Below are 19,440 nucleotides of genomic sequence, written 5' to 3' on the forward strand. Positions count from 1 at the left end.
AGTATCTTTTGAAATGTTAATTGGATCTCCAATCATATTATTGTCTCCATATCTTTTTCGCCAGCTTTCAAGCACCGTGTTTAAAACTGTATCTGTTATCTCGAGACGCCATCACCGCTACTGTCTGCAAGCATTTGTTACTCTAGTGCACCTTGTTTCATCCTCATCCTCCTGCAGTCGTTTTCAATCTTTCCGCTCGTTCTTCCCTTTTCTGTCCTTCCAGTTTCATCCTCTTTCAAGTCTGTTTCTCCTTTTTTTTGCGTCTTACCAAAACTTCAAAGACTTAACTTCAAAGACAATGGAAGTAACCAACTCAAATTACAATACTCCATTTTTTTTTATATATATATATTTTTTCATTGCATTCTAAAAGATCATTTGCAGCCCTATGAAATAAGGCCATTAATTAATCCAAATTAAACATTAAACAATTTTCCCTCTTAAGAGAGTGACTCTTTCTGTAACCGGTGGGTTGCTGGTTTGAAACCCGTTTCGTTTTGTCTCACTTGGTAGTGATGCAAGGGCCTGATGGTGTTGATGTTCAGTCTTCCCCTGGGCAGCTGTAGTTATAATATACCTTAACACCATCTGTGTGTTTACCTAAGTTTCTCTTCCTAAGGAATATAAATAGACATGCGAGCACAAATAATGCCTTTGTGATATTCATTCATTATTTTTTTCCAACTGCAACCAGTAACTTCAGCATACTATTGGAATTCTACATTATACATTTAGTTCGGAGATTCATTTTTTACCCATTCTTCCCTACAATATAACTTTAGCGCTGTTATATTGGACGGAGAGTAGTTTTGACAACAAATTTTCGAAGTTAATTTCATTGTATCCTTTGCCCACATGTTATATAGATTTAGAAAGTAGTTAAATATGCAGTTTGTTATGCTGGAATTTATTTAAAGGATTAAAAGTAAAGCAGGGTGATTAATACTCCCGCAGTCTTAGCACGATGCTCAGACTGCGGGAGGACATTTGAAGGAGTGCGGCAGATGTTATGATCGGACAGCTGGGAGGTGGAAGAGGTTGTCCCATCAGACTGTCACTAACTTAAACAATAAAAGACAAAAAGATAAAAACGTTGTAAAAGCGCACGTGGGGTCGGTATGACCACGCCGGACCGTGCACAAGGTAAAAAGCTTGTGGGGTCCAAATGAACCCGTTAAGACCACAGGAGAGTTAGAAATCTCTGCTACACGTGGATAGCAACATCATAACCTGTCCTTTTCCTTTCATTTCATGGGACACCTGGTGTGTTGGTTGGTCCCATAAAATCCTACTAAATAAAAATGCTGAGCAGTGTGACTGTTTACACAAGCCGACTCTAGCTGCGATAACTTCTCATATGCATAATCACACACGCATACTGACGTGCTACAAAGCTGCGGAAAGGTAACAACGCCGGCGCTCATGCTAGCTCTCGGATACACGTTCAGCCGAACAACACAGAGACTTGAACTGACTGTGGAATCCTCCGTGAAATTGCAAGGGAAGGCAGATCCCAGTAAACAAGGATTGTGACATGCTGGAACAAAACTGGAGTCTTTCATGAAGTGGAGTGCTGAGGCTCAGTGAACATGATGATATGTGATCCAAACCCTCGGGGGAACTCGATGCGCCCTCGTGTGCTGTACACAGAGAGAACAGAGGATGATGAACAGAGAAATGTTAGGAATGAGTGACAGCGTGCATGCTCATCTCTGACACTTGAAGATAAATACAGTAAGAGGCAGATTTACTGATATGCGCATCTCATAATGAACAGACTAGAGATGGGTGGAAAGTCCGTTGCGTTTTGTGTTCAGTGTTGAGCTCGGCGCTGGAAATGGAAACTAAATGATGATGATAAACGAGTGTGGGGTCTGTAACTCGCTTTGGGTTAATTTTCCTACAAAGCAAACATCACAGTGCCTTGTTTGATCAGTTAATGCTTTGTTGAATGCATGCTGCCTTTAGGAAAATGTTGCTTTAAATAACAGCAGTTATTGAAGTCTGTGTTGTTTCAAAAGGGCACGCCTTACGCTTAGTGGGAAGCAGAGCAGCAGCAAAACATGCAAGAAGAATTCAGAATATATTTATAAAAAATATATATATATTTGCCTTATTGTTGTGCAATCAACAGAGCTGAATGACTGCTCTGCTCTGAGGCAGAAGATAAATCAGAAAACAGTCTGGTCCGCCATGTGCAATATCACCTTAAATGTGACTAAATTTCAGTGGGGACATTGCAATTCGACATTAAGGGGTTTAATTGCATTACATAAAAAAAAAATCAAGTTTAAAATAAATAAATAAATAAATAAATTTGCATTTTGAATGGCAGCCTGTTTATGTTCCTTATGAGCACCATGAGGGTCCAGAAAGGCCAGTTTAACAGATGGTGATGTTAGGTAAATTGCAGTCACAAAGTATTTTGCATTTCTAACTGAAACTGAAATTGACTGAGCTGTATCTTCAGTTCTGAGAAAAACACGATTTTGACAAGCTTTTTTTTTTCCAAAATAAAAGCTTCGTGAATCATTATTTTATGCACTGCCAGCTGGTGAAATTGCGCCTTACAGAAAATAAAAGACCACATCGTATCTCATTCTACACATTTCTACATAATTGTCTGAAGTCTTGCAAAGAGCTTGGAAATGCATTTTGTTTGCAGTGTCAAGAATAAGCTGTGGACGCATTTATTGCAAAAATGCAGCTAACAAAGGTTGTACAATGTGGAAATAAATCTGTACTGCTGCCGTTTTAGATGTAGAGTAAAGCTAAGTTATTATACCTGTACATGCAGATTTTTCACAATTCATTGCTCTCCTTAAGAAGTTTACATTGATTACTCATAGTTTCCACAATAATTAGTAGATCTGATGTCCAATGTTCAGGCTAAACTTGACTTAAACGTGAGTCAAAGTTGAGGCTAAATATTGTCTTGATTTAGATATACGTATTTATTCTAGTTTTACACCAAACAAAACTGCCTGATTTAAAAGTATTCCAAATTTGTACTAAGCTTAGACTTCATATGGTCGCTGAAAAGTTTGTAATAATACGTTACAGAAAGCAAAAACAAAAGTGACGCAACAAAGACACCTTCCTTCATTGTGTAGAAAAAAATACTTACTATTTAATAGCAAGAAAATCGATTGAGAAAATTGTGGTAAATATACTGCCATAGCAGGTTTTTACTGTGCTGGTAGGAGGAAACTTCATGCACTTTTTGACTAAATGTCATTAAAAATCTGAGCTGCATAGGCTGCCCAGATTTTTGCCTTCATGCTAGAAAGCATCCAAGCATCTTGTTTGACAAAGGACAAAGTTCAGTTTATATATATAAAAGAAGAACCATCAGTTTGGAATGATTTTCCAACCAAAGTTGCGTTCTCACACAGCAACAGCACTTCTGTGACTGAGTGGCTCGTAGCACAAAGATGGCGCGTTGCAGGCACAATATTGTGAGGAATGGAGTTTAATTTTTACAGTTGTTAACATTTTCTAGCAGTAACAATAAAGTCGTGGCTGGTACCCATGAAAAGTTCTTTACCTATATATTATTTGCTGGTTATGAATTATGTGATTATCTACCTTAAGTAAAGATGATGTGTAAGTAATTTAAGAGTTTGAGTCCAATTCATAGTCCTGCTTTTCAATCAAGCAGGTCTACATTCAGATTTCTAACAAATGACAATAAAATCCTTTGTCTTACTGTGATTACGAGAGGTAAACCGATTTATCAGTGCCGATTTCCTTAATTTTGGGAAATTGGTGATCGACCAATATTTACATTTGAATCTGCTCTTGTACCCCAGTTTTACCTACATTTGGGGTACAATTAAGGCCTAAAGGTCAACCACTGTCCTCTTTTGCTGTCCCTTGAGAGAGGTTTGACTGACAGATTGGCTCACCAGATCATGTCTGCATGTTTGCAGTTAACAGTAGTCACCCCCACTGTTGCCAAGTCAGCAACTTTCTTGCTATATTTAGCAACATTTCAGACAATGACATGGTATCGGCCAAAATCGGAGTCGGCAGGTCAGGCTTTTTTAAAATCAGTAATCGGTGGATCAGCCAAAAAACTGCAACTGCTAGTGAGGATATTCAGTTGTTATAGGGTAAAGTTAAGGTAGATTGGGATTCAGTTTTTGTTTGCATCATGTGTCATGTAATGACTTTGTCATGTAAAGTGTTTTATAAGACGAAATGCATTTTTCCTAACACTACCAAAATCTAGAATATCTATATAAAGCTTGAGTTGTTAATTCAAAGTTTACTCCTCCCACAAGCAAGGACGGTAGTACTTAAGCCTGAAAGAAGATTGTGACATAGAAAATGAGAAAGTTAGTTGTTGAAAATGCATGTATAAAAATGGATACAAAGAGACGTGGTGCAGGTAATGAGAGCTGCTCCATCATTAAGTGCAGCCCCTGCTGCTATGCATTGAAAACGATCAGCTATCATGGCTCGGGCAATTGATCAGGTTGCCTACTGGGTTGCCTCCATTTGAAGGTTTTCTGTAAACGTCCCACTAGGAGGACACTTGAGAAAGACCCAAAACTTGCTGGAGGGACTTTCTATCGGTTCGGGTCTGAAGTGTAAAGCGTCGGATGCGTTGGCATTTGCAGTGCTCTTCCTCTTTTATCTTTATGTTTTTATGTTTTTAAGTAACTATAGACAGACGGGGAGATGGGGATTTTATTTCCAGGAACATTGGCTGTTATTTTAATGCTATCGATAAAATTCATATTCCAAAGAGTTGTTTTAATAGGTGACACTAAAATTTTATCGCTTTCATTTATGCAAAACCAACTTTAGGGTAATGTTTTTATGAAAAAAAACCAACAAAAAAGCATTGAAGAAGTTGTCCTGGCAGATAGTTTCAAACAAAGTCACATAGGAAGATATAAAAAAAACCTCTTTAATATAATAATTTCACCAAAGAACAGTGCTGTTTTTAAATATAATCTATATTGTGAGTACTTTCACAAGAACTGATGGTGAGCATACTGTAGGTGTATATTACCCTGAATCCTATCAAAAAGAAATCTTCATTCAAGTAAACACAGATCAACAGAGACGGGTAGGTGAAAAACATTCCCTGATCTAACCTCTTATAAACCTCGCACTTGCAAAACACTAGTTCCCCTTTAAATTCCAAGAAATGACACAAGCAATGATGAAGACTAGAAATGCATCTTTGAAGATACTACACACCAGAGACCAAGTAAATGTTCTCCCTCCCACACATATTTCACAGAGTAATTGTTCTGTCAGAACCCAAGTGAGTCTCCTTAAGGCCAATAAACCTTACCAACGGGTTGACCTTGTCCAAAAGTAATGATGAAAAAGGCTAATTTCTATGTTTTGGAGGCAACAGTGACACATGGCTTGAGTTGGAGCTTGCTCCGCGAGGCTCCAGGGACCTTCTTATGCGGTGCTAGATGTCGCGCCCTGATAAAATCCACAAATATCTCTAGATATTAAGTGTGAGAGAGGGCTTGGTTAAATAAACATCGCAGATTCAAGGGTGTCCACATGCAAACGTTCAAAATGTACTTCAAATGCTACTGAATAAACCTTTCTTCTACAGATTTACCGAGAGATTTACAGTTACGATCCCACTCAGAGGCTCTTAATTCATTTCTTACTGGCATTGACATCAGATTCATTTTGGGGTTTTATTGAGGCATTCGAGCTTTTTCATTGAAGTGGAATGATTAAATGACTTGAATTAATTTGAAACGCAAGAATTGGGATGCATTTCAATTTATCCCAATATGTTTGAATATGGTTTAACTTTATATTTTATGCCTATGTAGTAAAATAATTTTTCATTTAAATTTAATTGAAATTGTTGGAATGTTTTAAAAATATTTAACCAACAAAAAAAACTACTTTTTGCACAGATAAAACGCATTAGATCTTCTATTAAAACGCAATACAAGTAATATATATATATATATATATAAAATGCAACTAAAATTTAATTGTATTTTGTCAAATGTCCCTTTGTAAGCTGCAGAGACACAACCCAGTTTTTGTTTGCATCGACAAGATGCTGGACTAATTCTGGGTAGATATTTGACCACTTTAACATACTAAGTTTAATGCCGTGTATTAATTAGTATGGTTCAGGTTAAAGTTCACTTCTTTAATCCATTCATAAAATCACTTTTAATGCATTTTTACGATCAGTGTGCTGTTAGAGCACCAAACTGTATCCAGGGTTTATTCTCCAAACCAAAGCTGCTCCCAAAACTGCTGCCTCAGTTCAGGTCCTTGCTGTGAAATTGACCAACTCTGGCAAGGAAAATTGACGTGGAATCATGATAAAGTCCAGAAAAAGTAAGATTCCTTTGTAACTTTCTAAGACATTAAAGCAAATGTTTTGCTTCAGTATAAGCTAAATTTCCACACTGAAAAAACGATCAATTCATCGGAATCAGGCCTGAATTACTGCTATCCATTTTGTTTCATTTTGTTATTTGAAACTTGGGTTAATTGGGTAACACTCCAATAACTCATATTAACAGCTAAATTTCAGCTTTGCCGCTTATTTACGGTTTTATTAAATAGTCTCACTCAAACGAATATCTGAGATAAACTGATTTTACTGTTCACCATAAAATGGGAACATACACTTAATTCCACAGTATTAGCAGGATTCCCTCAGAGATGGTTGTAAATCAAGGCAGAAACATAAAGACGGGGCAAATGGGAGACGTATCTTACAATAAGAGGAAAAAGGGAAAAAAAGATAAGAGGGAGTGATTCAGCGAAGACATGAGAAGGGACAACGATAAGGGACAAATTGATGTTAAAGAGCCATGATAGGTTGAATTAGCAAAACCGCTTCTGTTTTATGCCTTAGGCTAAACCTAAATCTCTTATAATATAGATGAATGAGAGCCTTTGCATATTTGAAAGCATGTGTCCCTTGTGACAACATGAGTGTAAGACCTTGGTGCTTGAAGGCTAGTGGGGGGGATAGTGATAGTGATATTTTAGTGTCATCTTTTTACACCTGCTCACATTACATGTTGCTGCATACGCTTGGAAGCCTTTTTGTAAGTTTCCTGGAATAAACTAAAAAGAGGGAACAAATAATCAAAAAATATGTCCCTTATATAGGAATGTTTTAAATTTTAAATGGCAATGGTGTAACTATATGACAAAAAGATGCACTGGAGACATGTTGACGTTAAAATTTAAATATACTCCAACAATTTTCATTGTTTTTATATTACTTTTATATTTTTATTTAAATGTTAAAGCAAAGTTAGAACTTATTGTACATACTGGTCTGAGTCCCTCAGAAACCACTTGGCTTCTGGGTGTTTTTAGAGGAAAAATAATTTTTAAAAAACTGGTGGAAGAGAGAACAGTAGCTCAAAAAAACCCTGCAGTGTTAAGAGTGGTTATTTGAGCCACCAAGATATAAGGAACGTCATCTCTGAACAACACGCCAGATGTGGAACTCTCAGCAGGTGATGATCACGCTGGGTTCCAATATTGTCAGCTGAGAAGAGAAAATTGAGACCACAGTTCACACAGGCTCAACAAAATTGGCGCAGAACAGCTGCAAAATTCAGATGGTACGGCCATAACTTGGTGTAAACATTTCATTTTGCCTTGCATTACAGGTTCAGGTGGGGGTGGTTTGGTAAAAGGTGTAGTAAATATTCCATCGGTACACTTTGGAACGTCTCGCTACCAGCTGAGCGTCATTGAATCTCCACAACATTCTTTGGGATTGTTGTGGACTACGTCCATCTTGGTATAATGGCGGTGTACACGACCTTATGATGGTGACTTTCTGCAGAAAAACACATCATTATGACAAAGCTTGAAAAAGCTTAAACTTGTATCTACATGTCAATCTAACAGAGCACCTTTGTGGTGGAGCAATGTGTTTGTAATTTGGAGATCACAAAAACTTGAGATATGTCAAAATGGGTCAAACTCTTTGAGAAATGCCTTCAACACTATTAAATCAATGTAACACATAAATCAATCATTAATGGCCTAATAAAGTAGCTGCAATATTTGTTTTCCTTGAGTTAGCATTAAACACAAGTACTACTTATGTTATGTGTACGCATATATTTTCACAAACTAATTTGACATTAGCCTTTTTAACTATACAGCAGAAACAAACCTTTGCCAGAAAATAAACACAAGCACCTACACCGTGTAAAAATGGCAAAAGATGTGATCAATGCCTGTCGTACACTGATAACTTCTGCGTAATAAAGACAAGTTGTTAAACTCTCATGAATGGTACTTTCAAATCAGTCCTTTTTGCTAATTTTAATAATGTGTTCACAGAAACGTGTTTCCATTTGATCTGAGGGCATACTTATTATTGCCTTTTATTAAGTGACCTCAGAGGACAAAAGCAAGGTGTCCCTGCAGAGACTGCAGACTGCTGGGTTTCCAAACAACACAAGGCCTAAAGAAAATATATTAAAACCGGATAAGGACACCAAATGGCACTTTGGGTTCTGATTCCAAAGTACACAAAAAATAAACATATCAAACGATATTAGGCTACAAAGTTTTTATTTCAACTGCAAATCTGAATCAGTTTTTCTGGTCACTTTGTTGGATATTGAAAGCAGAAAGTGACGTCCAACCTTGCACAACGGCTTCAGGTTTAGGTAGAAATGATAGTTTTTCCAGCTGTTCTGCCTGACCCGAGATTCCTTATTTCTTTGTTTCCTGCTCCAGACTAGTTCTTCTTTTTTCTTTAGTAGTTACAACACTCATCACAAACCTTCCCACCTGCTGTCTGCAATTAGTTTTCATGTTTTTTTATTATTAAAATAAAAGATTACCAATTAAAATTACGGTTTAATTAGAGGCATTCTGTAATGACTGGTTATAATCGTCAAGAATCAAAAACTTTTCCCGTTACTTTCCTATTTTTCAAATAGGGACATGTCATAATGCAAATGGAGACATAAAAATGAAATGATGAGAAAAGCCATATGCTACGCTGCTTTGCTTTCTACTAATTAATTGCTCCTAAATCACCGTGTACACTGGCTAATTGTTTCATTACCATATAGTGGGAGGGTCTAGATATAAATCACCTATGTCTGTTGAAGGAGAATGAAGTGGTGCTCTATAATGGGGCTCGTGTGATCCAGAAGGGCACATCCACTCCCTGATTTTCCGTTGAATACAGCTCAGGATGATTTGTGAGGCCAAAGCCAACACAAGGCCAAATTGTTGATAGCGGCGTACTCACTCTTAGTTGCTGTCATGGAACTCAGCAGTTATTTTCACAAGTATGCTGACCTTGGAAGACTTGAGAGAGAGGAAAAAAAAAAAAAATATATATATATATATATATATATTTTTTTTCTCCCATATATGGTGTGTGGGCACAAGCTTGTAGTCTCGCAATATAAAAATGCCCCGGAGAATAAAAGAAAAAATAGAAATATGGTAATTCTTCCTCAACCTTTAATTATTTATGGCAATTCTAAAATGACCTTCAGCAATAAACAAAATATTAGCTGGACTGGAATAAGTAAAATTGTCTTAAGTAATTTTTTCCATTGCTTTGCATATAATAAAAGACATTTCTTATCTAAAGCAGTAGATAAGAAAGTCTTTCCTGAACAATAGACACTAACGTACCTTGGGGCACTACAGCAGTCTGCAGTAAAGTTTTTTTCTTTTAAATCGGTATTGAACAACAAGTTTAGGCCACCTGTTTCTCATAGTTTTGTTTTTCTGTAAGGTTAGTTTAAAGACTGATTGGGGACCAGCGATCATCATCTTGATGTCACAATCAAAAATACAGCAGCTTTAGTTTTGGGGTTGTTTCTTTTTCTGCATAAGTTAACTATTGTCTTTCTTACACCGTGCAACAAGCCAGTTATTCTCATTTTATGCCATCTAAGTAAAAAACACATATGCAAAGAAATGAAGGTGAATTCATTTGTCTGAAGAAATCTTTTTCACTTTTCCTCCAATACCGCGTGAGATTGTCAATTTCTGTCCAACCTGCCTCATGCGTGTCCACGGTAACCAACTGTTGTAAAGCTACTTTTTCTAGAAACTGCTGCACACATGCACACTGCCACACTCTGATAGCTTCTCTTGTAAGGAATAAAATACTTTTTTAGATATATTTTAAAAGGTGATATTTCCTCGAATGCAAATTGACATGAAAATATCCCTAATTTTGCATAACATCCGCTGCAGTAGCCACTTTAACACTACAGTGCTTATTTCTGATTATCTTTGAACTTTTTTTTATTTTATGTTAAACAGAATCTCCTTAAGATAACCCAAATCTAGTAGCTTTTCAAGATTTAAGTATGCCCCAACAAAGGAAATTCACAGATAAGTAGCAGCAAACTGGGAGCAGAGATATGCTAACAGTATGTCTGGAATATGACAACAGGGTCACTGATCTTTGAGAGGGAGTCAAGGGACTTCGGATTAAGCATTTAATCCAACATCACAGCATTTTTTTTTTTGCTCGGTTCCAACAAGGCACCACACTATCCCTGTGCTATAGCATCCTCGAGGATACTCGAGCACAACCTGAATATTTTATCTTGAAGGCATTTGGGAAGTGTGAGAGCAATCGTGACTGAGGGGATTGTACAAATGTGGTTAAGTGCACTGGCAGAGGGAGGTGAATGGGTTTTGGAAGGAGAAACAGGAGAGGCCAAACAGATGTTTAAGATCATCAAGGGGGTTTCTTATCACCACTTGGAGTGGAAGTTTTTTTTTTTTGAGAAGTTGGCTTGTTTTCCTCAAATGCAAATCACATTCAGGCCACTCAGCTCAGACAGGGAACACTGAACCTAACCGATTCATTTAACAGCTGAAAGATTACTTCGTTTTGCAAGCATCCAGTAGCATCTCCATCAGTTCCCACTGAGCTTCCTTGCTTACTGTAACAAGGGCGTCTTGGCTGTCAGCTCGTCTTGGCTGGCACCGCCGCTTCCAGCAGGAGTGAGTCTCAGTCGGCTAATAATGACAAACCGACTCGGTGGATGCAATGTGGCAGTACCAACAAGTGGGCATCTTAGCAACACGTTTCCCTCTGTAGGTCCAACACAATGTTTCTGCCACTCATAAATTATTTTTGGTGCGATATACAGGACTATACGGCTGCCAAGAAGTGTTTTTGTTGCAAACTGGTGTCTCACGGGGGAGGGGACAGAGGTTCAGAAAACAAGACTGATGATTGAAAACAACACTGTGTAAGAGCTTGTCAGCTATTGTGACCTGATTGGGGTGAATTATTCTTTTTTTTTTTCTCGTGTCACCGTGTATAGGGGGATGCGGCCGCCTGCTACCATCTATCCTCATTATCTACCTGTCTGCCTGTGTCAAGCTGATTCTGTCCATCTTATGTTTCGACGTCCCTTGATAAGGGTCTTGAGTGCAGTCATTGTTGCATTTCTCTCTTGTCAGAAAGTCAGACCCAGTGGAGAGGGGGGGAAAAAAAAAAAAAAGTAAAGCTGCTCAGCCAGTTTCCCTCCGTCATCGACAAGAGCTTACTGGGGGGACAGCGAAGCCGAATCCCCACACGTTTTTGTGACAGATTCCAGGTGGGACAGAAGACACCTGTCTCGGTTAAAGTAGCGGGGAAAAGAAGAGGATGGAGGGAAGAGGAAAGCAAGACCAAAACAGGAGGACAGGCACTCCTGTGTGCATTTCGGCGAAACACACCGGTGCTCCATCATTCCCTGCGCCGTGAAATGGTGCAGTCACAAACAGGCTCTCGCTGTGGCTGCTGCTGCTGCTGTCAACTTGACATGTCTCCGCCTATCAGGGGCGAAAAGGAAATACATCCTCTGTCCTCTTGCAGAGGCCACAGCAAGACCAGCGGAGCTGCACCGGCTCAGACACATGTAATGCCACAATGACATGTGAAAACAGACACTGTCATGCCAAGATATAGCCCAAAAGAAAACCTCCCACCTGTTGTCTCCCTCAGTCCCACTCCTTGCTGTAAACACCGAGCTTTCATCCCTGTCCAACTCGACCTGGAGAATCACCGGCCCAAGCTGCCTGTTGCCGAGCAGACAAGCAGGTTTATTTTGGCGGCCCAGACGGGAAAAACTCCTAACGACACAGCACCAGGCACAACAATAAAACAAAGAGAGTGAAGATTTCAGGTAAGAATTTGTAAGACAAAAACCAAAATAGTATTAGCATTAATAATTGTCATATGTCTCCAGTGTATTTTGTTGCATTCGGTTATTGTAGTATGTGTAATTGTGTATTTTACAAAAAAAGATGTGTACGAAGCAAAACATATGAATACAAAAATAGGACAAAAAGGATAAATGGATCTACTGCAACCATGGGCAATTTTTTGTTATGACTTACTGATGAAATAATTTGGGTTTTCTCTTGTGCTTTTATTCTGATCCTTTCTGGGTTTTTTATTATTGGTAGTAAGAGAGTTATGGTTGTGACCTCTGCAGGATCCTTGTGCTTAGATCAATATTTATCCTTCATATATACCACTGAGTACTGAAGAGGGCTTACCTGAGGATGTGCTAAGGTTCTGACTGTTTTTAAACCAACTAACTTTTCTCTGCTCTCCTCCACATTCATGCCACCACCCCGATCTTTCCAAATCTTTCCCTAGGAACATAACCCAACCCAAAAACCACAAACCTTAGCTGTCAATAACGATTCAGGTCAAATTTAAGAGGATGACACCTCAGCTACCTTCAAACCTCAATCGTCACCCCTGCTCTTCAGGAGTAACAACTCTTCTTAGGATTGAGCTCCAAGCAGTGTGGTGTGTCGGTCAAAATACAGTAAAGATGACAACAGCATTAATATTTTTGTATTTGACTGAGCTTAGGGGTTGAGGCCAATCCATGTAGTTTATATTATCTTGTTTGCATTGCATTAACAGATGGCTGAAAATATTTTTATGTTCTTCTAGTCATTTCAGAAATATTACTGAAACAAAAAAATAAGAGTTTTACGGTTTTAAAACACATTTTTACAAGTACCAAATATAACTTTTCTTATTTGCTGTAGCAGCCAGCTGCACTGCAGCACTAATGCTAGCTGCTAATGAAACAGGAGCATTACTCTGAAGGTACGATTATTTATTAAACAGTGCTTACAGCACAGGGGTGAATAATGAAAAAGAAGTACGGTGTTGAAAGTTAGCACAACGTCTGTGTGGAGTTGTGGCTTAACTCTGGTCATGCCTTCTGGTTGCATTTAACATAACTGGCCACATACACATAACGCCACACAGACACTCGTATATCGTAAAAAAAAAAAAAAACAGATTCCTAAGTGACAGGCAGAGAGCAGGCCGTGAACTTTGGAGGAGAAGGCTGTAATGGAGTCTGGGTCTAATTGTGTTGACTTGCAGACTGGTGGCTTGGAAAAGACTGATTGAAAGACTGAGTCTGACTGAGGACAGATAATTGGATAACATGAGCAAATGAACACAATGACAAACTGTGGAGACACAGGAGAGAGCAATGTGAGCAGACAGATTCAATAAAATGAACGTTTTAAACTTTACATAACTGAACTAGATAAGCGAATTGGATAAAATGTGGCGGCTTGTAAAGACAGACACCACATATGATAAACATTAAGCCAGAATAACATGCTTCCCTGTAGGGATTTATTGCATAGTGTTAATAGAAATGTAAAAAAACAGAAATGTCCTTTTTTTTTTCTTTTGTCACCAAATATTTCACACCACCCTCTCAAACAGAAGGTGGATAGTGGACTGCAGGTAACGGCTGAATGATCACGGGACTCGAGTTGGGACACTGAGGGTGTGGAAGTGTAAAACAAAACAAAATCCAGTAGGATTTCATCTGGACAGAACAGGATTTGTAAGAAGAATTCCTTCTTACAGCTGCTAAACCAGTAATGCTAGAAAAAGACAGCAGAGCAGAAAAGAACCGACACATGAAACGCAACTTTGTTTCAACTGACCACTTCTAAAACTTTGGTGCGTCTTCATTTCGGCTTTTATTCTCACAAAAACAGTTGGACGTTTGAACTTAAAGAGGAAAAACTTGTGTTGGATATATGTTCATATGCTTTATGCAGAAAATTATAATTGCTATTTCACAAATTACTTATGTCATGCTGTCAGGACATAGTGACAGTTTTTGTTTTTGCATTATTCTGACCTACTGTAGGTGAAACTAAGTTGCACAAAACAGGGAAAGTTTATTCTGATTTAAGTAAGAATAAAATAGCCTTGTATATTTTGTACAGTGTATGTAAAAATCATTATGTACTCGGGGTTTCAGAAGGAACATAGGCAGCGAATCCTGCTGTTTGAATGGTAATATACAATGCAATGTGTTTACAAAACTGAAGCTCTTTTCTACTCAAGCTCTTTGTAGTTCTGAGGAGAAAGAATCAAGAAATGCAACGTGACTTCGAGAACCTTCACTCCAAATTCCTCCTTCAGAAACTGAGTGTGTCGCATGCCTCAATATTTAGTGTAAGTGTAAATAAAAGACTTGGGTGTATCAGCACACTTCTATCTATATAGTCAAGTTGTTGGTGTCGTTTCCAGCCAGCTGAAGCATGACTAAACAGAATTATGCTGTGACACCCAGCAAGGGTTCAGTGAAATGTAACTGAGAAAACTAAAAAAATTGCATTCACTCGGTTGCAGGGGTCAGCAGGACAGGAACCTCCCAGTGTGATGCAGTTTTGGTTCCTTCAAGAATGTTCCTGCATCTGTGCGCACCTGCGCATCCGTGTGAAATGGAGCAAATGTGTTTTGTGTGCGCAGGTAGTAATCTATCTTAGCAAGGACAAGCTGTGTAATGGGTTTTATGCACAAGTAGCCCAGATCCAGCTGAGACTGTGATCCAGAGCAGATGTTGCTGTACTTTATCCTTAGCCAGTTTTCCCTTAGAAACTACTTCCTGGAAGACGGTACCCGTCTCTCTGTGTGTGCATGTGCAAACAGAATTTGAGGCTAAGTCAGGTGGTGGGATGAAAGGAAGTATCTGGGAACTCTTTTTGGTCGATGCTTTCGAGCTACAAAAGGTGACACTTTGAGCATACATTATGCAGAACACAAGAGAGATACAAACACAGGTACATTTGCAATAAAAAGAAGCTCCAGGCGTAGAAATAGCCTCAGTATCTTCTGGTGTTTAATCTTGGAAAGACATCATTAATCATGCTTGGAGAAGAGGCTGCTATGAAAGTTCCAAGCTCAGATAATGGTCTGGAAAGTTGAGAAGAGCTCATTATGTGTGTGGAACAGTGGGAAATGGAAAAAAAAAACCTTCTGTGGTTTAACATTTGATCAAGCTGACAGACTCAACAGATTCTTAAATTTACATTGTGTAACTGCTTAGTCTTTTTTTTTCATTCTGGGAAGGATTGGCCACCATTGAGTTTTTACTAAGCTAAACCAGTCGAGACGAATAACTCCCCCCCCCAAAAAAAACAAAAACCCATCATGTTCTGGAGATTTTAAGGGATAACAAAGATGATTAAAATCAAACATTATACAAATAATTAAAAGTTAAAAAATATCTAAAAGTAAAGTTGTTTTTAAAATAACCAAAGATTTTTATTCAGATTTAATGTGATAAATAAAAGCTAAGAAGATCATAATTAAGTGCAAAAGGAAAATGTACATTGCTTTCAAACGTTTTTTTTTTTTTTTTACAAATTAACACATGACGTGTGTGTCGTGGATTTCTATTCTATTCAGCCTCTTAAGTTTAGTTTCCAGAACCTCCTTTAGCCACAGGCTGAAACTTCTGCCTATTCGTGATCTGCATGCGGCTTTTCTCTGTCTTGTTGCTCATTTTAACTGATGTTTCTGGGGTATTTTTTTACACTTTTATTTTGAAAAATAACTTCTGCCTCTATTCGCCTTTTTTTTTTTTCCAGTATTATGCCTCTGCAGTTCCATCGTCTCTATTGCAGATATTTCAACTGAAACACTAGCACAGTTAAACCAGAAAGTCCCATCTGCTCGTGGGGGGGAGGGGGCACAAAGCATTTTGTGCTCACTGTAACTAAATTGCTAACACCTGCAATGTGGGAAAGTCATGCAGCTTTTCCCTTCTACTCTATAGGTACGCCCAACTTTTTGTTAATCTATATAAAGACAGTGAAAATTGTGGTCGTCATATCACAAAATGTGAAAAGTGAAACGGGTTTGAATACTTTTCCAGAGCACAACAGATGACAGCATTGCCCTATTTGATAGCGACTGTGGAGTTGCTGTGTTCAAGCCACTAGATGAGTGTTTTCTACCTAGAATGAAATATCCCGATAATTATTCACTTGGCAGGAGCTGTGGTGGTGCAGAGTGAATGGAACCTCATTAACCTCCTCTGGACTGCATAAAAGTGCAAATATAAGAGTGCTGCTATGGTCCCATAATATATCAATTGCAAAAGAATGGCTTCTGAAAAATGTATTAGTGCCTGCCACTTTCCTATTTGGATGCTGGACAACTATGGGTTCTTTCGCCAGCCGGTGTGGAGGCAGATCATAACTCCATTAAAATGTTTACACCTGGAGTTTGAAAAGCAAAAATAAATGAAGTCGGAACAGAAGAGTAGGGGGTGGGAAAAAAGAAGGGGATAGCTGTTGCCTCATCTCCTATCGTCTGCGAGGCTGCTGGCGCCGGGGTTTCCGAGGAGGGAGAGATTTGTAAAACATGGACATTACAACAGTGTAGCATAATCTGCCAAATCCCATTACAGGCTGAAACCACCCTTGGACTCGCATACACAAGCGCACACTCGCTCAAATAAAATAAGGTGTGTACAAACGTAGATGAGGAATAGGGGAAAACCAGAATGATTGTGGGAGATTTGCATGAGTTATTTGGTCTGTTCATGGCTAGCTTGTGTACATACAAGTAAATCAACGACATGACAAGGCGTCAACAGCAACGATGCCAAGCACTAAATCTTTTCCTTTTTGCAGTCAGACCTAAATCATGTACCAGTTGTTTTGAATTCCTCCAGTCGAAAACAACCAAATGACTAATTTAAAAAAAAATTCTTCCATGTACCTTTAACCTTATCATAATTATAAGCTGCTCATTCAGAATGTCCCAGACAGCAGTTGAGATTGTACTGTGGTATTAACACTCACTGCAACGTTCAGGAGCAAACTGAATGAAGTCATGTTTAAGAAACATTAGAGTTGACATTAAATACATGCGTCTTATTCTGAATGTTTCATTTTTCTGAAACCTTTGTTTTTATTCCTTGTTAAGAGTTCATTTTTACTTCTAGAAATCTCTTTATCCTGTCCAAAAAAATCTTCTAAAAAATGTTATAGTAGTTATTCTATGTGTGGTAATATCACAAAGTCACCGAAGTAAAGCTAAAAGAAAAACTAATGGAACGTGTGCTTCAGGGTTGCTACTCCTGTGATAAATGTGTATGGAGGTAAGGGCAATGAGCTCATCCTTTTCAAACAGAGCCGTATTGATTAGCTACCTGGAATGCAGAAAAATGAGACGCCTCAGTAAAATAAGCTGCAAAGTTTTTTTCTGGGAGTCAGTTGGTCAGATAAATTTAATGCTGATCTCTGGTTCAGTTTAATCTCTCCAGTACATTTCCAAAAAAAAAAAAAAAAAAGCTGTTTATGTAGTAGATCTAAAGAAGGCTGAAACTGACTTGGAGCAAGAAGATCTCATCTTGAACAAGTTTAATATGCTGTACTCTCTCCTGGCCTATTTTGTGTCCACGCAGTTGTTGGCCTTTTGACAAAATAAATTAGTTTATATATATATATATATATATATATATATATATGTACCAACATGAGCATGTTGGCATGTGTATAATTTTTCTTTTTTTGGTTCCACCGTCTCTGGATGCCTGCACCGTATGCCTGCACAATCAAAACAAATTGTGCTTACTGAAATGAGCTCACATGCTGTGGCCAAAAGCAAGAAGGGCAGAAAAATCAGTTAGGTAAGGAGCTTAACCACAGCCCTTATTATCCTTTTTTTTTATTATTATTATTATTTTTCTGCAACATTTGGAACCAAGATGGCAATCAGGCAATATTTCCGGAATTAGAGGTCGGTCTCACACCTCCTTGTCAAACTAATTAAATATTGAACAGCCACACAATTTTCCAGCTACTAGTTAAATCAGACTGAAGCTTTCCTGAAGCGAAGGAGACAGCCCAAACGCTGGAGTGAATTTGTCACACCTACTTCCACATACAAATACGCGAGAAACACATTTCACTCCGGCTGTGCCATCAGGGCCCTATTTAAGCGAGAAGGCAGTTGGTCTTTGCGCTCTGTAGTAGTCTTTTGCCATTTACAGATGATTTAATCAAGGTAAACTTGGTGTACAGCCATGCTTAATTGCACAGCAATCTAGTCGAGCACACCTCAAATCAGACTTCAGGTGGCTGGAGAAAATTAATGAACCAAAGTAACTGCTTAGTAGAAAGCAGCTGTGGTCACTTTTTTCTACCTTTAAAAAAAAAAAAAAGTAGCTTCCAATTAGATAATGGAGTTCATTTCAGTCGCTCAGATCTTGTAATTTCGATCATTATCCGTGTCTCACGTCCCTAGGTAAGGTAAGGGTCTAAAAATGGACAGAACTTCACTTAAAGGTTCTCCTCTTTCTTCGCCAGGCCAGAGCTGCGCCCGTTTTACTGCAGACATATAATCCCAAAGCATTCATTTTATGCTACATCCCAGCATAATTTGTGCACAAGACACCCCAATCTCCTCCACTGAAGCGGATCCTGACCCTCTCGCTTAGTGCCCAGAGCTTTTCCGCTAAAAACTGTAGCTTCAGATCTAGATGTGCCATTTCTCTCATCCCAGCTTTTCTGGCGTTGAGCTAAAAATTGCCCCACTGCATGATTGAGATCACTGCTTGAACCAAATCAATTTCAAGAGCAAAAACGAGACCTTAACATACCAGACACCCTTAAGTTAAGTGATTTTTTTTCTTAATGTATTACTTGAATCACTATAAAATTTTTGACTGTGTGGCTTGTTTTGCAATGAGTTGTTTTTCTACCATGATTCAGGCTTAAAGCTGAGGTGCAACCACAGTTTTTATGTGTAATTATTACATCACTCCTGTTTTGCAAGATATTGTACAATCACAATAGCTACGGTCTTACAGATTGAATGAAGTGAATTTCACTTTCATACTGCTGAGAGCCTTGCCATGATAGTGGGATTGTATGTCTTGATAAATTAGAATAACTCATCTGGAGTATTTTTGCGCCGCAAGTAGTTCATTTTGGAGCAAAATCCAATTTTGCATCCTCGTGTTGCCCTGTTAAAAGTAAATTTCTTGCATTAGAACAGGATAAACAACTTGTCAGAAGGTCAGGAGTTGTGTTTTGAAGCGCCCGCCCTGCAGGAATATTAGAGTGTTGACAACTTTGGCTGAGAGGAAATTGAATTTATGTGAGTCAGTAGCTCAG

The 19,440-nt window shown here is 38.4% G+C and overlaps 1 long non-coding RNA gene across 2 annotated transcripts in view; it reads left to right on the forward strand.

Moving 5' to 3' along the window:
* The window catches only part of LOC103459423 (uncharacterized), a 216,771-nt gene that overhangs the window by 81,040 nt on the left and 116,291 nt on the right, over positions 1-19,440 (forward strand). The window contains exon 6 of one of the 2 annotated variants that reach the window (XR_014086095.1): positions 11,307-12,152. The exons of the other annotated variant lie outside the window; for it this stretch is intronic. This is a non-coding gene — a long non-coding RNA (uncharacterized LOC103459423). The remainder of the gene's footprint in view (positions 1-11,306; positions 12,153-19,440) is intronic. 2 annotated transcript variants of the gene reach the window in all.

This window comes from Poecilia reticulata, chromosome 23 (assembly GCF_904066995.2).
Source record: "Poecilia reticulata chromosome 23, P_reticulata-male-v2, whole genome shotgun sequence".
NCBI lineage: Eukaryota > Metazoa > Chordata > Actinopteri > Cyprinodontiformes > Poeciliidae > Poecilia > Poecilia reticulata.